The sequence below is a fragment of the Helianthus annuus genome, chromosome 5, assembly GCF_002127325.2.
Source record: "Helianthus annuus cultivar XRQ/B chromosome 5, HanXRQr2.0-SUNRISE, whole genome shotgun sequence".
In the NCBI taxonomy this organism is placed as follows: domain Eukaryota; kingdom Viridiplantae; phylum Streptophyta; class Magnoliopsida; order Asterales; family Asteraceae; genus Helianthus; species Helianthus annuus.
Window position 1 is genome coordinate 88187253 of NC_035437.2, and position 16062 is coordinate 88203314.

The 16062-nt window shown below is 40.4% G+C and overlaps 1 non-coding gene across 1 annotated transcript; it reads right to left on the reverse strand.

Annotated features, from left to right (window-relative positions):
• Window positions 1–3223: 3223 nt before the first annotated feature.
• On the reverse strand, window positions 3224–3330 carry LOC118492838. Its single transcript, XR_004894839.1, has one exon. It is a non-coding gene; the product is annotated as a small nucleolar RNA R71 (small nucleolar RNA).
• Between the last annotated feature and the right edge of the window lie 12732 nt (window positions 3331–16062).

A 16062-nucleotide genomic window follows, 5' to 3' on the forward strand; every position in this document is an offset into this window, starting at 1 on the left:
CATAGATTACCGCGAACTCAACAAGGTGACCGTGAAGAATCGCTATCCTCTTCCACGCATCGATGATTTGTTCGACCAGCTGCAAGGGTTGAGTTACTACTCAAAGATTGATCTGAGGTCAGGTTACCATCAACTGAGAGTCCGGGATGAGGACGTCTCCAAAACAGCATTCAGAACTCGCTACGGCCACTACGAGTTTCTGGTCATGCTATTCGGGTTAACAAACGCGCCTGCAGTCTTCATGGATCTTATGAACAGAGTGTGCAAGCCTTACTTGGATAAGTTTGTTATTGTATTCATCGACGATATTCTGATCTACTCTAAGAGTCAGGAGGAACACGAGCACCATCTACGGCTTATTTTGGAACTCCTTCGAGCAGAACAGCTGTATGCCAAGTTTTCAAAATGCGACTTCTGGCTTCGTGAAGTCCACTTTCTAGGCCATGTGGTGAACAAGGACGGAATTCATGTTGATCCATCCAAGGTAGACTCGATTAAGAACTGGCCTGTACCTCGCACACCAACGGAAATTCGCCAATTTTTAGGTTTGGCAGGTTACTACAGGAGGTTTATCAAGGATTTTTCCAAGATTGCGCAACCTCTCAACTTACTAACGCAGAAGGGCGTTACTTATCGTTGGGGTAATGCACAGGAATTGATGTGTGTAAAATGCAACATATAAATTACATCAAATGAGGCATAAAACTAACCCTTTTTATGTACTAATGTTGGAAAAAGTGTGTTTTTGTCTTCCTTTTGTATTTTCAGGATTAAATGAGCTTAAATTAACAAAAGAAGCAAAAAGACAGCTAAATCTAACACAAATACAAGAAAAGGGACAAGAGTGGATTGCCCGACCCCTCGACAGCATCCTCCCAAGCAAAACAAGGAAGACAAAAGGCTGAACACGCCCCGTGCTCAGCGAGCACGGGGCCGTGCCCAAGAAGCAGCAGAAACGACAAACCTGTAGAAGCTTCTATTGCTCACCACGGGGCCGTGGCCAGTGAACACGGGGGCGTGCCCAAAGTACTGCAGGCGCATTAATTGTAATTGCGAATTACAATTAATGAAGAGAGATAGTGTCAGACAGGCACGGGGCCGTGCCCAGGCCTCTGTTCAGCCTATAAATAGGAGTGCTTGGATTCATTGCAACTCATCCCTTGGCACACCACCTCTCTCACACTTCATCCACCACCCACCACCATCACAACAACATCATCCACCACCATCATCCATTGTCCATCATAGAGTGTGTGAGTCGTCTCAGGATCCAAGATTGATCGTAAGAGTTCTTGACAATCAAGGCCATGTTTGCCTAAGTCTCTTACATCACTTGGTGAAGACAAGTGTTTAGTATAATACTTTTTATTTTTAATCTTTTGCACTTCTTAATTGGTTTTGTATTAATGACTTTAATAACTAGTTGCTTATGTTGAAGGTGATTCTTCCTTATCGTTTGTCCGTGGTGTCTTGGCATTATTTTACTGTCTATATAAAATAAAAGATTTTCATCATTCATATCTCCACGGTCTATATGGAGGTATGTTGGCTACCTGGTCAGGGGTTAAGGGAACGGTTTGGTAAGGGTCTTGCCCTTGTTCAGCGTTTAGAGGTCCTGCAAGGGACCTGGGTCAAATTTAGTAGGTCCTCCTTCAATACCCAAAGGTATTGGATGGCGGGGGTCCAAACTCTTTGATCCCCTCATAAGTTAACTACTATTAATACTATAACCCGACTATTTAGGACTGTATCCCTGCTGACTCAGACTACTTAGTCGAGGGTAACGTCACCTCCAAAAGAGGGGCCTACCATAATTTGCATTAATAACTTAATTAATTATCTTTCAATAATCCGACCCTTTAGGATTGTATCCTTGCTGACTCAAACTACTGGGTTGAGGGTAACGTCGCCTTCAAAAGAGGGGCCTACTACAATAACTAAGATAATCTCTTAAACAAGTGCAAAAGTGCGAAAATAATCAAAGGTTATACTAACACACGAGTCGGATCCAAGTGATTCATCTTGTCTATTTGTTTTTATTTTTATTTTACTTTTCAGCATTTAGTTAGTTTTATTTTCTTAGTTTAAAAATCTTTTTCTAACATTTTGATTTGATTAGACGTTGAGGATAAACCGGTACTAAAAGCTCTTGTATCCTTGGACGACCTCGGTATCTTACCAACACTATACTACGTCCACGATGGGTGCACTTGCCCATATGTGTGTTTAGTGTTAGTAAATATCGTGTTTTATAAATTTAAAACTTGGCTAAAAAGTGTAAAAAGGGCTTAAAATATATATCTAAAATATATTACACTACACACGCATCAAGTTTTTAGCGCCGTTGCCGGGGACACAAGGATTTTAAGAAAGTTAGGAATCAACGGCCTAATCATTTTTTTATTTTCTTTTAATTTTTTAGGATTTTCTTAGTTTTTCAAGCTTCTGCAGAGCTCAGCACGGGCCGTGCCTGGTCGGACACGGGCCGTGCCCAGCATTGTTACTGACAGTTTTTAGTTTTCCAAGTTACAGAACGCTGACCACGGGGCCGTGTCGGTGCAACACGGGGCCGTGTCCAAACTCTCTAGTAACTGGGATCTGGAAAACAATCACTGTAACTCCGACCACGGGCCGTGTTCACTGAGCACGGGGCCGTGGTGAACCTTCTGACCAACAGTCTTTTTTGTTTTTGTTGCAGGACTTGGAACCAGACGCCACCTCTACGTGGTGTATGAGCTCCAGTTCTAATAAAGACATAAAAGAACCTCTAGAAGAACCCGAACGCTTTCTCAGAAAAAGACTAAAAGCTAAAAGCCAAGAGAAGGTTTCGGGGAACCCACTTCCAATGGCGGACCAACGTACCCTCATGGATTATCTACGACCCACCGTAGGTAATCTTGGCGCCGCTATCAATGCACCGAATGTTGAAGCCAATAACTTCGAACTTCGGCCGCATTTGATACAGATGCTTCAAAACTCTGCAACCTTCCATGGGCTTGCGGACGAGGATCCCCATCTACATATTACTAACTTCTTAGAAATATGTGATACCTTTTGGATCAATGGAGCATCAAATGACGCCATCCGCCTCTGAATGTTCCCTTTTTCACTAAAAGACCGAGCAAAAGCTTGGCTTAACGCCCTCCCAGCTGGATCGGTAAACACCTGGGATGAACTAGCCCAAAAATTTCTATATAAGTATTTCCCTCCCGCTAAAACGGCTAAATTAATGGCTGAAATTAATACATATTCACAAGAGGACGGGGAATCCTTATATGAAACTTGGGAAAGGTTCAAGGAGCTATTGCGAAAGTGTCCACATCACGGCCTTGCGATATGGCAACAAGTATCCACTTTCTATAATGGGCAGTTGCCACACACAAGGCAAACACTTGACTCTAGCTCCGGGGGACTTTTTGGTAATCGCTGCCCGCATGAAATATATAATCAAATTGAGGAAATTGCTCAAACCAATTTTTAGTGGCACACTCCCCGAGGCAATAAATCCATTGCCCCCGGGCGCCCATAAGGTTGATGAAAGCACTTCTTTACAAGCCCAAATCGAGGCCCTTTCTTCAAAAATAAAAAAAATTGGAAATGACAAAAACGGTCTCGGTTATGGCTTGTGAAGGGCGTGGTGGGCCACATGAAAATTGGAGTTGTATGAAAGAAACAGACGATCAACAAGAATCGGTAAACTACATTGATAATAGACCTAGGCCGTCGGGTCCTCCAACGGGCACCTACAACCAAGGATGGCGAAATCACCCAAACCTTGGTTGGAGAGAACCCGGCAATGGTAGTAACCAACAAAGCGTAAACCAACGAACAAACTTTCAACAACCAAGAAATGAGTCACAAAATTTCCCTCAACAATAAGGTGGACGAGAAAGGCTTGAAGATACTATATCTCGCCTCATCTCCGACATTGAAAAGAAAAACTCGGATAGGGTTCTACAATTAGAATCAAATTTTAGAAATCAACAAGCTAGTATTCAAAACATCGAAAAACAAATAAGTCAACTAGCACAAAATTTCTCCGAGAGACCACAAGGCGCGTTACCAAGCAATACCGAAACAAACCCAAAGGCGCAAGTTCATCTCATAACACTACAGAACCGCACCATGGGTCCTACGGAAGGCCCGCCGCCTACCGAGGAGACCGTAACACCAGAGAAGGGTTCCCCTCCCTCATCAGAGCCTACCAAGGCTCCTCGAGTTCCGTACCCCGGTAGGTTAATCTGTCAAAAGACCAATGAGCAATTCACAAAATTCGAAAGTCTACTAAAACAATTGCATGTCAACATTCCTTTCATTGACGCCCTAACCCAAATGCCTAAATACTCTAAGTTCATGAGGGACTTCCTCACTCATAAAAGGAAAATTGAAATATTGCAATTAGTTAACTTAGGCGAAGAATGCTCTGCCCTCGTACTCAACAAACTCCCCCAAAAGAAAATCGATCACGGAAGCTTCACAATTCCTTGCTCGATCGGGGACTCCCCTGTTCGTAATGCACTAGCCGACCTTGGGGCTAGCATTAACCTCATGCCCTTATCAATGTTCAAAAGACTCGGCCTAGGAAAAACGAGTCCTACAAAAATGAGCATACAACTTGCTGATCGATCCGTCAAATTCCCACAAGGTGTCATTGAAAATCTCCTAGTCAAGGTCGACATTTTCGTCTACCCGGCCGACTTTGTCATACTTGATATGGAAGAAGATACCGAAGTCCCCCTCATACTAGGGAGACCATTTCTCGCCACCGCACAAGCAGTGGTAGACATGAATGACGGAACACTCACTTTGAAATATGGGGATGATGAAGTAAAGTTCGGGGTTGGGAAGAGAATAGAGGACGATGACCCGGTCAATTACATGAAGGTTATTGATTCAAGTTTGGATGATACTCTCCGACGGTGCAACATGGGATGCAAAACATCCCGCTCAGAAAACATATAACCTTGCCTTGGGTCTAGCCAAGGACCCTTATAAACGTGGCGCACCACGGAGGCAATCCGCGGAACTATCCTTAGTTTAAGTTTAATCTTTTAGTTTTAATTTGCAAGAATAAAACACACTCATGGTGGTCAAGGATGACAAGGGAAACGCGAAACATAACCCCATGCACGAAAACAAGGCATCTGACAACAATTTCTCCATTACAGTAAGTTCAGCACGGGCTGTGCCCAGCCAACACGGCCCCGTGCTGAACATCCTGCAGACAAATGCCCAGTTCAGGTAACTGGACGCGGGCCGTGTTCACCTAGCACGCCCCCGTGTCCAGGCTTTTGTTTCTTTTCTTTAATTATTGTTACTAGCACCTGAACACGGGGCCGTGCCCGGTCACCACGGGGCCGTGTCCAGACTGCCAGTAACGCAAAAATTTTGCTTTTAACACCATTTTGCACATTCAATCAACCTAAAAATTTATTTTTGGGACACATTGAGGACAATGTGTAATTTAAGTGTGTGGGTGGGGGGGGATGCTAAAACCTTGAATTTTGCAAGTCCTAATAACAAGCCTTACACAAAACTCTATTGGAACCGCTAATCACCCCAAAATTTTTTCAAAAAATTTTCATTTTTTTTACTTGTCTAAGTTTAAGTTGGGAATTCTAAGACTAACAAGGTTATATTTTTATAAGTTTACAACTGATAGCGTCGTGATAAAAAGAACCAACATAAGAAAATTATGAAACGACATGACAAGCTTAGTTAAAATTCGATTATATATACTTGATCACATAAAAACCCATTCCCACAAAAGTGAGTTTTGAGCCTTTATTGAGCATACAAATATACATCTTTACGCTAAATGCTCATTTTTCGTTTCTTGTGTGAATAGCCGCTTGGTTCTTACGACTCTAGAACTTGCCACGACAATTCATTCCCGGTCCTTACCAACTTAAACCTAAGTAAGTAAATGATGGAGGCATTAGGACTAACCCTTTTTCTTTCAACACCATTATTTTTATTTTTCTTTTCACACACCCAAAAATTCCCCCTAGTTAGCCCCTTTGAGCCTAAACCTTTTCATTTCTTAACCCAAAACCCTTTTTACCCACCAAAAACCCTTTTTTACCTTTTATTTTAGTAACAAGCTCGGTCTTCGTGTGACCGAAAAAAATAATATATATATATATATATATATATATATATATATATATATATATATATATATATATATATATATTTTTCAATGAAGTTAGAAATAAACAAACAAAGCTCATCAAACAAAAGCTTGTTTGAATAAATACTTCATTGAAAATAAAAAGTCACGAAAACAAAATGTTTTACGAAAACCGACACTTTTTACGATTTTCACCCTTTTTCTACTAACCACTAACTAACCACCCACCTTTAGCCCAAGCCTAACCCTTCACCTAAAAAGTCCTCTTGATATTTACAAAGGTATAAAGTTAAAAAGGAGGAGGATTGATTGCTTGACAAGCTTATGGTAGGAATAAGTTCCATGCCGCTCTTGAGTGATTCACTAAAAATACACCTTCGGCCGAGTGTGAGTGATTTCTCCCGTGAGGTATGTGAACTTGTATATAAATGGAATTTTAGAACAGTATGTTATGCCTTAATAAATGATTTACCTTATGAAAAGTTTTTAATAAATCATGACGAATAGGATTGTAAATAAGTAAAAATAAAACCTAAACAATCTTGGAAAATCCCGACACTCTATGACAAGCCCAAAACCTTCTCTTCTACCCATTCCATTTGGGAGTGTAAGCCACATATTAAAGAGTTTTACTTGAGGACAAGCAAAAATTCAAGTGTGGGGATATTTGATGTGTGTAAAATGCAACATATAAATTACATCAAATGAGGCATAAAACTAACCCTTTTTAAGTACTAATGTTGGAAAAAGTGTGTTTTTGTCTTCCTTTTGTATTTTCAGGATTAAATGAGCTCAAATTAACAAAAGAAGCAAAAAGACAGCTAAATCTAACACAAATACAAGAAAAGGGACAAGAGTGGATTGCCCGACCCCTCGACAGCATCCTCCCAAGCAAAACAAGGAAGACAGAAGGCTGAACACGCCCCGTGCTCAGCGAGCACGAGGCCGTGCCCAAGAAGCAGCAGAAACGACAAACCTGTAGAAGCTTCTATTGCTCACCACGGGGCCGTGGCTAGTGAACACGGGGGTGTGCCCAAAGTACTGCAGGCGCATTAATTGTAATTGCGAATTACAATTAATGAAGAGAGATAGTGTCAGACAGGCACGGGGTCGTGCCCAGCGGACACGGGGCCGTGCCCAGGCCTCTGTCCAGCCTATAAATAGGAGTGCTTGGATTCATTGCAACTCATCCCTTGGCACACCACCTCTCTCACACTTCATCCACCACCCACCACCATCACAACACCATCATCCACCACCATCATCCATTGTCCATCATAGAGTGTGTGAGTCGTCTCGGGATCCAAGATTGATCGTAAGAGTTCTTGACAATCAAGGCCATGTATGCCTAAGTCTCTTACATCACTTGGTGAAGACAAGTGTTTAGTATAATACTTTTTATTTTTAATCTTTTGCACTTCTTAATTGGTTTTGTATTAATGACTTTAATAACTAGTTGCTTATGTTGAAGGTGAATCTTCCTTATCGTTTGTCCGTGGTGTCTTGGCATTATTTTACTGTCTATATAAAATAAAAGATTTTCACCATTCATATCTCCACGGTCTATATGGAAGTATGTTGGCTACCTGGTTGGGGGTTAAGGGAACGGTTTGGTAAGGGTCTTGCCCTTGTTCAGCGTTTAGAGGTCCTGCAAGGGACCTGGGTCAAATTTAGTAGGACCTCCTTCAATACCCAAAGGTATTGGATGGCGGGGGTCCAAACTCTTTGATCCCCTCATAAGTTAACTACTACTAATACTATAACCCGACTATTTAGGACCGTATCCCTGCTGACTTAGACTACTTAGTCGAGGGTAACGTCACCTCCAAAAGAGGGGCCTACCATAATTTGCATTAATAACTTAATTAATTATCTTTCAATAATCCGACCCTTTAGGATTGTGTCATTGCTGACTCAAACTACTGGGTTAAGGGTAACGTCGCCTTCAAAAGAGGGGCCTACTACAATAACTAAGATAGGGGCTGTTTGGTAGCCTCTGGATGGTCATTAAGAGGCTACCTCTTAATGGAACCATTAAGAATTTTACCAATGAGAAGGTAGAAGAATGTGACATGTGATGATTTACCATTCAGAGGTTACCTCTTAACCATTCAGACTTGAGGTTACCTCTTATTCATTCAGAGGTTTTAAACCATTAAGAGGTAGCATCTAAATGGTCATTAAGAGGCTACCAAACAGCCCCATAATCTCTTAAACAAGTGCAAAAGTGCGAAAATAATCAAAGGTTATACTAACACACGAGTCGGATCCAAGTGATTCATCTTGTCTATCTGTTTTTATTTTTATTTTACTTTTCAGCATTTAGTTAGTTTTATTTTCTTAGTTTAAAAATCTTTTTCTAACATTTTGATTTGATTAGACGTTGAGGATAAACCGATACTAAAAGCTCTTGTGTCCTTGGACGACCTCGGTATCTTACCAACACTATACTACGTCCACGATGGGTGCACTTGCTCATATGTGTGTTTAGTGTTAGTAAATATCGTGTTTTATAAATTTAAAACTTGGCTAAAAAGTGTAAAAAGGGCTTAAAATATATATCTAAAATATATTACACTACACACGCATCAGGAATCAGCATTTCAGCACTTAAAGGATAGACTTTGCAGTGCACCTATTCTTTCATTGCCAGAGGGCACATACGACTTTGTGGTTTACTGCGACGCATCGATTCAGGGTCTTGGTTGTGTGTTGATGCAACAGGATAAAGTCATTGCTTACGCCTCGCGCCAACTTAAGATTCACGAAAGGAATTACACTACACATGATCTAGAGCTGGGAGCTGTAGTTTTCGCGCTCAAGATATGGAGACATTACCTGTACGGTACCAAGTGCCCCATCTACACCGATCACAGGAGTCTCGAGCATATCTTCAAACAGAAGGAACTAAACATGCGTCAACGATGATGGGTCGAGCTTTTGAACGATTACGAATGAGCAATAAAGTACCATCCAGGAAAAGCCAATGTTGTGGTCGATGCCCTCAGTCGAAAGGATACTACACCTAGGCGTGTACGAGCGTTGCAACTCACTATTCAGTCTAGTCTTCCGGCACAGATACGAGATGCTCAGGTAGAAGCATTGAAACCAGAAAACGTCAAGGCTGAAGCCTTACGCGGCTCAAGGAAACGGTTAGAACAAAAGGAAGACGGCGCCTACTATGTAACAGGACGCATTTGGGTCCCACATTATGGAAACTTACGCGAGCTGGTGATGGATGAAGCACATAAGTCTCGCTACTTAGTACATCCAGCTTCGGATAAGATGTACCACGACCTCAGAACTACGTATTGGTGGCCTAGCATGAAAGCTCACATAGCAACTTACGTTAGCAAATGTTTGACTTATGCGAGAGTCAAGACGGAATATCAGAAACCATCAGGCCTACTCCAGCAACCAAAGATACCACAATGGAAATGGGAGGAAATTTCCATGGATTTTGTTACTGGCCTGCCTAGATCTCAACGTGGGAATGATACTATTTGGGTGATCATGGATCGACTCACAAAGTCTGCACACTTCCTGGCTATCAAGGAAACAAACAAGTTCTCTACATTAGCAGACATTTACCTAAAGGAAGTGGTTTCGAGGTACGGGGTGCCAACCTCTATTATTTCCGATCGTGATGCATGTTTTACTTCGGAACTGTGGCAAGCAATGCACAAATCTTTTGGCTCTCGATTAGACATGAGCACAACTTTTCACCCTCAGACGGATGGGCAGTCTGAGCACACTATTCAAACTCTAGAAGACATGCTACGTGCATGTTTAATCGATTTTGGAAACGGCTGGGAAAAACATCTCCCTTTGGTGGAGTTTTCGTATAACAACAGTTACCACACCAGCATTCAAGCCGCTCCATTTGAGGCATTGTACGGGCGTAAATGCCGATCACCTCTTTGTTGGGCAGAGGTGGGTGATAGTCAGATCACGGGTCCAGAAATTATAGTAGACGCAACGGAAATAATTGCTCAGATACAACAACGAATGGCGGCAGCTCGTGACCGTCAGAAAAGCTACGCTGATAAGCGCAGGAAACCACTCGAGTTTCAGGTTGGGGATCGAGTGCTACTCAAAGTCTCACCATGGAAAGGTGTAGTTCGTTTTGGTAAACGAGGCAAACTCAATCCGCGATATGTCGGACCGTTCGAAATCATTGAGAAAATAGGCAAGGTGGCCTACAAACTGAACCTACCAGTAGAACTCGGTGGAGTTCACAACGTTTTTCACGTGTCAAATCTGAAGAAGTGTCTGTCAGATGAGACCCTCATAGTTCCTTTGAAGGAGCTCACGATCGACGATCAGTTGCGATTCGTCAAGGAACCAGTTGAAATCACAGACAGAGACGTTAAGGTCCTCAAGCACACCAGAATACCTCTTGTTCGAGTTCGTTGAAACTCCCGTCGTGGCCCAGAGTTTACCTGGGAATGAGAAGATCAGATGAAACTCAAGTATCCGCAGTTGTTCAAGAACTATGCAACCACTGCAGAGGCTGAAGCTACTACAAAATTTCGGGACGAAATTCCAAATCAACGGGGGGATGGTTGTCACACCCAGACCACGTAAAACAACAAATCGTGGCGGAAACGTCGGGGAGTGTTGTAACAGAATCATTGTTTCACAACCATGGATCAAATAGTTTTGTTTTATTGAATTATTGAACTCAATGTTTTGATACAATTTAGAAAAATACAAATAATTGTTTCTCAGTTTTAAAGTCGCTAAGGCACAAGTCCATCCTATGTGTAGCATGCATCAACAATCATCACAAAGCAGTACCTGAAACATATATGAAAATAGGTACGTCAGCATAAAAATGCCTGTGAGTAACATAGGATTTTATGAATTAGATTCATGGCTTTGGATAAAGGAGGAAAAGGTTTTATATTTTCAAAATAGCCATGAATCCAATGTAAAAAGTTTTGTTTCTGAAAACGTGTCGTTTTGTAAAAGGGTTTATAGTATATACAAAATATACTTTGGTTTTGGAAAGTTTGTATAAATAGTATAACAAAGTATACTTTAGTTTTGAAATAGTTAATAGGTAGTATATCGAAATATACTTTAGTAATTAAAATATTAGATTAGGTAGTATATCTCAAGTATACTTTAGTTTAAGGATAAAAGTATTGGTAGTATATCAAATTATACTTTGGTTTATGAAATAACAAAGTAGGTAGTATATCAAATTATACTTTAGTAAACAGTAGCATATCAAACTATGCTTTGGATAGTATATCAAAATATACTTTGGTAAATAAAATAATAGCTTTGGTAGTATATCTCAAATATACTTTGGTTTAAGGATAAAAGCATCGGTAGTATATCAATTTATACTTTGGTTTGAATATAGCATATCAATTATGCTTTGGTTTAAAAATAGCATATCAACTATGCTTTGGTTTAAAAATAGCATATCAACTATGCTTTGGTAGTATATCAGATTATACTTTGGTTTATGAAATAACAAAGTCGGTAGTATATCAAACTATACTTTGGAAAACAGTAGCATATCAAACTATGCTTTGGTAAAAGTGGTATATTAAAACACATGTTGGATTTTGTACTTAGTATATCAAAATATACTTTGGTAGATCACATTTGAGAGTACATCAGACTGTACTTTTGTAGTATATCAACATATACAAAGAAAGTGTGATTTGGTATTCATTCAAGCCTTAGTGTATCAAACTACACTTTGGAGACTATAGAAATACCACGAAGGCAATTTCTATTTGGTTAAAATTTGGTTTCTGGCATTCCATACAACAGGAATGGGGTGTCTAGTCCTATAGCGCTATATCATACTACCAATCGGCTGGGTGAATGTATAAAAATGGTACAATCCAACAATTTGTTTATTAAGTTTTGGAAAATCAGTGTTTAAACCATAGGTAATTGTTTAATTTGTCAAAAGAATATGTATTAAGCATGTGTAATCATATAGTTTAAAATCAGGAAAATAACAGATAGGCATATATGTTTCACCCCAAAACAATTGAAAACAGTAAAAGAGGGGACTATGTACTCACTTGAGATTGCAAGTATCCTTGATTAAGTGTCCTAACAAAGCTCGGGAAATCAAGGAATCAAGTGGCACTTAGGGTCCTTGCTATCTTTTCAACAAAGAAGACAAAGTCCCAATTCAGCTTAGAGAGCTTCCAAGCAGATGAGAAGGAGAGAAATGAGAATGAGCAATGAAACAATGAGAGGAGTGGGCTATTTATAGTTGTGGTGAGGCTCTAGCATCATTCCAAGTGGTTTGTTTAGCCATTAAGCAAGAAATCTTGACCCTCCAATTGTCACAAGCAGGTACAAAGCCTTGGTGACCACTTAAACTTGCTTAACACACCAAGAATTTACCAAAACAACCCCTGAATTTGCAAACTGTTGCTGAAAACAGACTTTCTGCCCAGATGTGATCGTCGCGTAGCGCGACGGCATAGGCAGAGGATGGTCGCGCTACGCTACCATGTGTCTGATTCAGCAAGTTTCAAATAATTACAGTTTTGGTCCCTGCACGTGTTTAAAGCCTTTTTCGATGCGTTTAAACCCCGTTAACCTCATTTCAAGGCTCTAAAATGAAGTTAAAGTATAGGGGACTCAAAACATGCTCAAAAATATCTCGGATGTCGGTTCGTTTGATCGTACAATCGCGCTGTTCGGTTAATTACGACGGAAGTCGTAACGAACGCAAAATCGATCCAAATTAAGCGACGAATGGAATTTTTGCATGCCGATCACTAAAATAAAAATGTGTGTATAAAAATTTTGGATGTCCAGATGTGGTCAGAATGTAAGATATGCGTGAAAATGCAAACTTACGCCATTTTTGACACTTTTAGCCCCTGTAAGATCATATAAGCATGTTTTCGCACACCGAACCTATCAAAGCTTATTTCTAAGCTATGTTTAGGTTATATATGGTATGTTTAGCTTATGATCAAGTTCCGGACTATTCGTTACCTTACGAATTGGTATAGTTTCGCAGTTTGACGCAAATAGTCCTTGCGATTGAATAAACTTGTTTTTGCCATACCAAACCTTCCAAAACTTATTTTTAAGTTATGTAAAGGTCATTTAAAGTATGTTAAGCCTATTTCACTATTCCGGAGTGTTTGTCGCACTAAACTGATTATGTTTACGCACCAGTGCGCATATAACTTTCCAGAAAGCGATTTAAAGCTCGGAATTGAACAAGAATTGATATGTGCAAAGGATACACATATTTATACAAATCCCAGGTATGAAACACAATGTTTCATAGCTTTGGCATTTGTTTGGTGTTCGTGGTGACACAGGTGTCACAATGGTGTGACACCCCAGGAAAACTAGTAAACTAAACAACACAACTAGCTTCCTCAGTAACCGCATGCTAAATTTCGGGACAAAATTTCATTTAAGTTGGGGATAATGTGACAACTCGAGTTTCCAAGATTCTATCTTCGCATTAATTGCACGTTAACTGTTTAGTTGTTTGCTTGTTTGCCTTGTAATTGTACATGTTGGACTATATATTGAGAAGTTTGTTTGATGTGTTATCTATGTAATGTGGTTAAGGTGTTTAACATGAAACCTGTTTGAAAAACTTAAACCATTTATACCTTGTGTGACCTTGATGAAACAGAAGTGTTTCATCATCAACACTCCGACGAAACGGAGAGTTGTTTCGTCACAGACATCTCGACGAAACGGTGATGTGTTTCGTCATCCTGTCCACGACGAAACAAGTTGTTTCGCCGGCTCAGAGATTCACCGAGGCCCAGCAAGGGCCCAGTACACTTATGTGCGTATAACTTACACGGAACGATTCCACTCGTGACACTTTAGCAGAATTGAAAAACTTAGAACCTCTCCACTCTCCTGCGGCAGCCATCACCCCCTTACCATCATCCCTTTAGGAGATTCTTGTGTTCTATCTTAGCCGGTTAGTCTCATTCATTGATTCGATCTACTTGTAACCTTATGTGTAAATAGATATTATAGTAAAACAATGACGTCTGAATGGTTTTGATTATAATGGTTTTGATTATAATGGTTTTGACTATGATTGATGTTATTCTTGAGAGTTGGACGATTCGGTTGTATATGGTTGGATTGATTTTGTTCACTGTCCATGATTTGATTTGATGTTCCATCATAAACCATTCAGATTTGATTGAATGTTATGAATGATATGGTTTGTGCCCACTGTTCATGATCGATGTCGATAGTTATGAGATTCAGATGACATGTAGCATATTGTTATGGCATGATTAGGGTTTATGCTAGATGTTGTGTGCCCTGATGAATGAGTATGAACGATCTCGGTATGATTTCATGATTTCCGTATGATGACGGCTGTTAGGGTTTCTGTGTGTAACTGATATGCGACGTAACTGACATCTTGGACGAAACGCAAATCACGGCGAAACAGGGGGTGTTCGCCGAGAGTAAACATGACGAAACGGAGGGTGTTTCGCCGAAGGGATCACGACGAAACAGAGGGTGTTTCGTCGAAGGGTTGTATGACGAAAACAAGTGTGTTTCGTCAAGAGGGTAAACTACACATTAACTTGGTTAGGTCTGTTAAGAGTTAACTGGGTTAGTTAACTGTTATTGATGATGACTTGCATGAACTCGTATAACTGATAAATGCTATGTGTTAGTGATTACTTGTATGAACGTGATGATCTTAACTGCTAGTTCAACTTTGTGAATGTCAACTGATTATGTATACGTGCGTACTATAGGCCTTGATTGATTAACTGTGAGCACATACTTTAGCATACTGAGCAAACCAAGGTGGGTTCACACTCTTTCCAAGGCATGGGATTCCCAAGGGTTGGGAATGGGTAAATGAACTAAACGGTAATTACGACCATCCTCTGTGGGTAGGATGCCAAGTATACACACTGGACCAAGCCTCTATCATGAAGTCCCTCATTTATATCGACTTAATCGCCGAGGCCTATGGCGAGCACGTCATTAGTTAATAGCGCTATTAGGTTTAACAAACCTCACACCGTGTCGTTCGAACGAGCGTGTACTTATGGACTATGGGCAAAGGGTCAATGCTGATAGACATTAACTTAGGGCACCTCTTACATTTTCGTGGCAGTCGATACACACGGTCTAGTAACACATGGGAAGCCCCCACTAATCTTCGCACACATGTCTGGGAGACCGCGATACGAATTAATACGATACATGGTTTACAAAACGAGCATATGATTTATGAAACGAATACTCTAACTAAACAACCAACTGTGAACTCGCTCAACTTTGTTGTTGACTCGTTGTTACATGCCTTGCAGGCCGTTAGGTACTCATGGAGCTTGCAGAGGGAGGCGCGGACGTTGTGGGACATGGCAGTGTGTGCTATGCTAAAAACATTACTTTATTTCATATTTAATACTTACATTGGGTTTTATAATTATGCTTTTGCTAAACACTTAACTACATTTTTTATTTGAAACACCTTTCATATTGTGTGGTTGAATTTTACTTATTACTTGTTATGTTCAATATGATTGGTGGCTTGATCCTGATCATGTCACGCCTCCAGGCGGTGATACTCCGCGTAAGGCTGGCAAATCGTGTCTTAACAGGTTTAACAGGTTTCTGACGGCGCGCACAACATAAGTTTCAAACATGATTACGACTCGTTTAACTACTTTCTACCTCATGTTTATAAAACAGTTTTATGTTTTATGTACAAAGATGAATAAATAATAGATCCTAACATTGTAATTTTAATTATTTTAAAAATTAAAAAAGTCAAAGGATGTATTTTTCAGTCAAACAGGTCTAATCGTGTCTTAACAGGTACCCAATTGCCAGCGCTAACTCCGCGTGTGGATTTTGGGGGTGTGACATATGTCTTTACAGTGGGAGGAACAGCAGTGAGTTGGATGTCCAGACTTCAG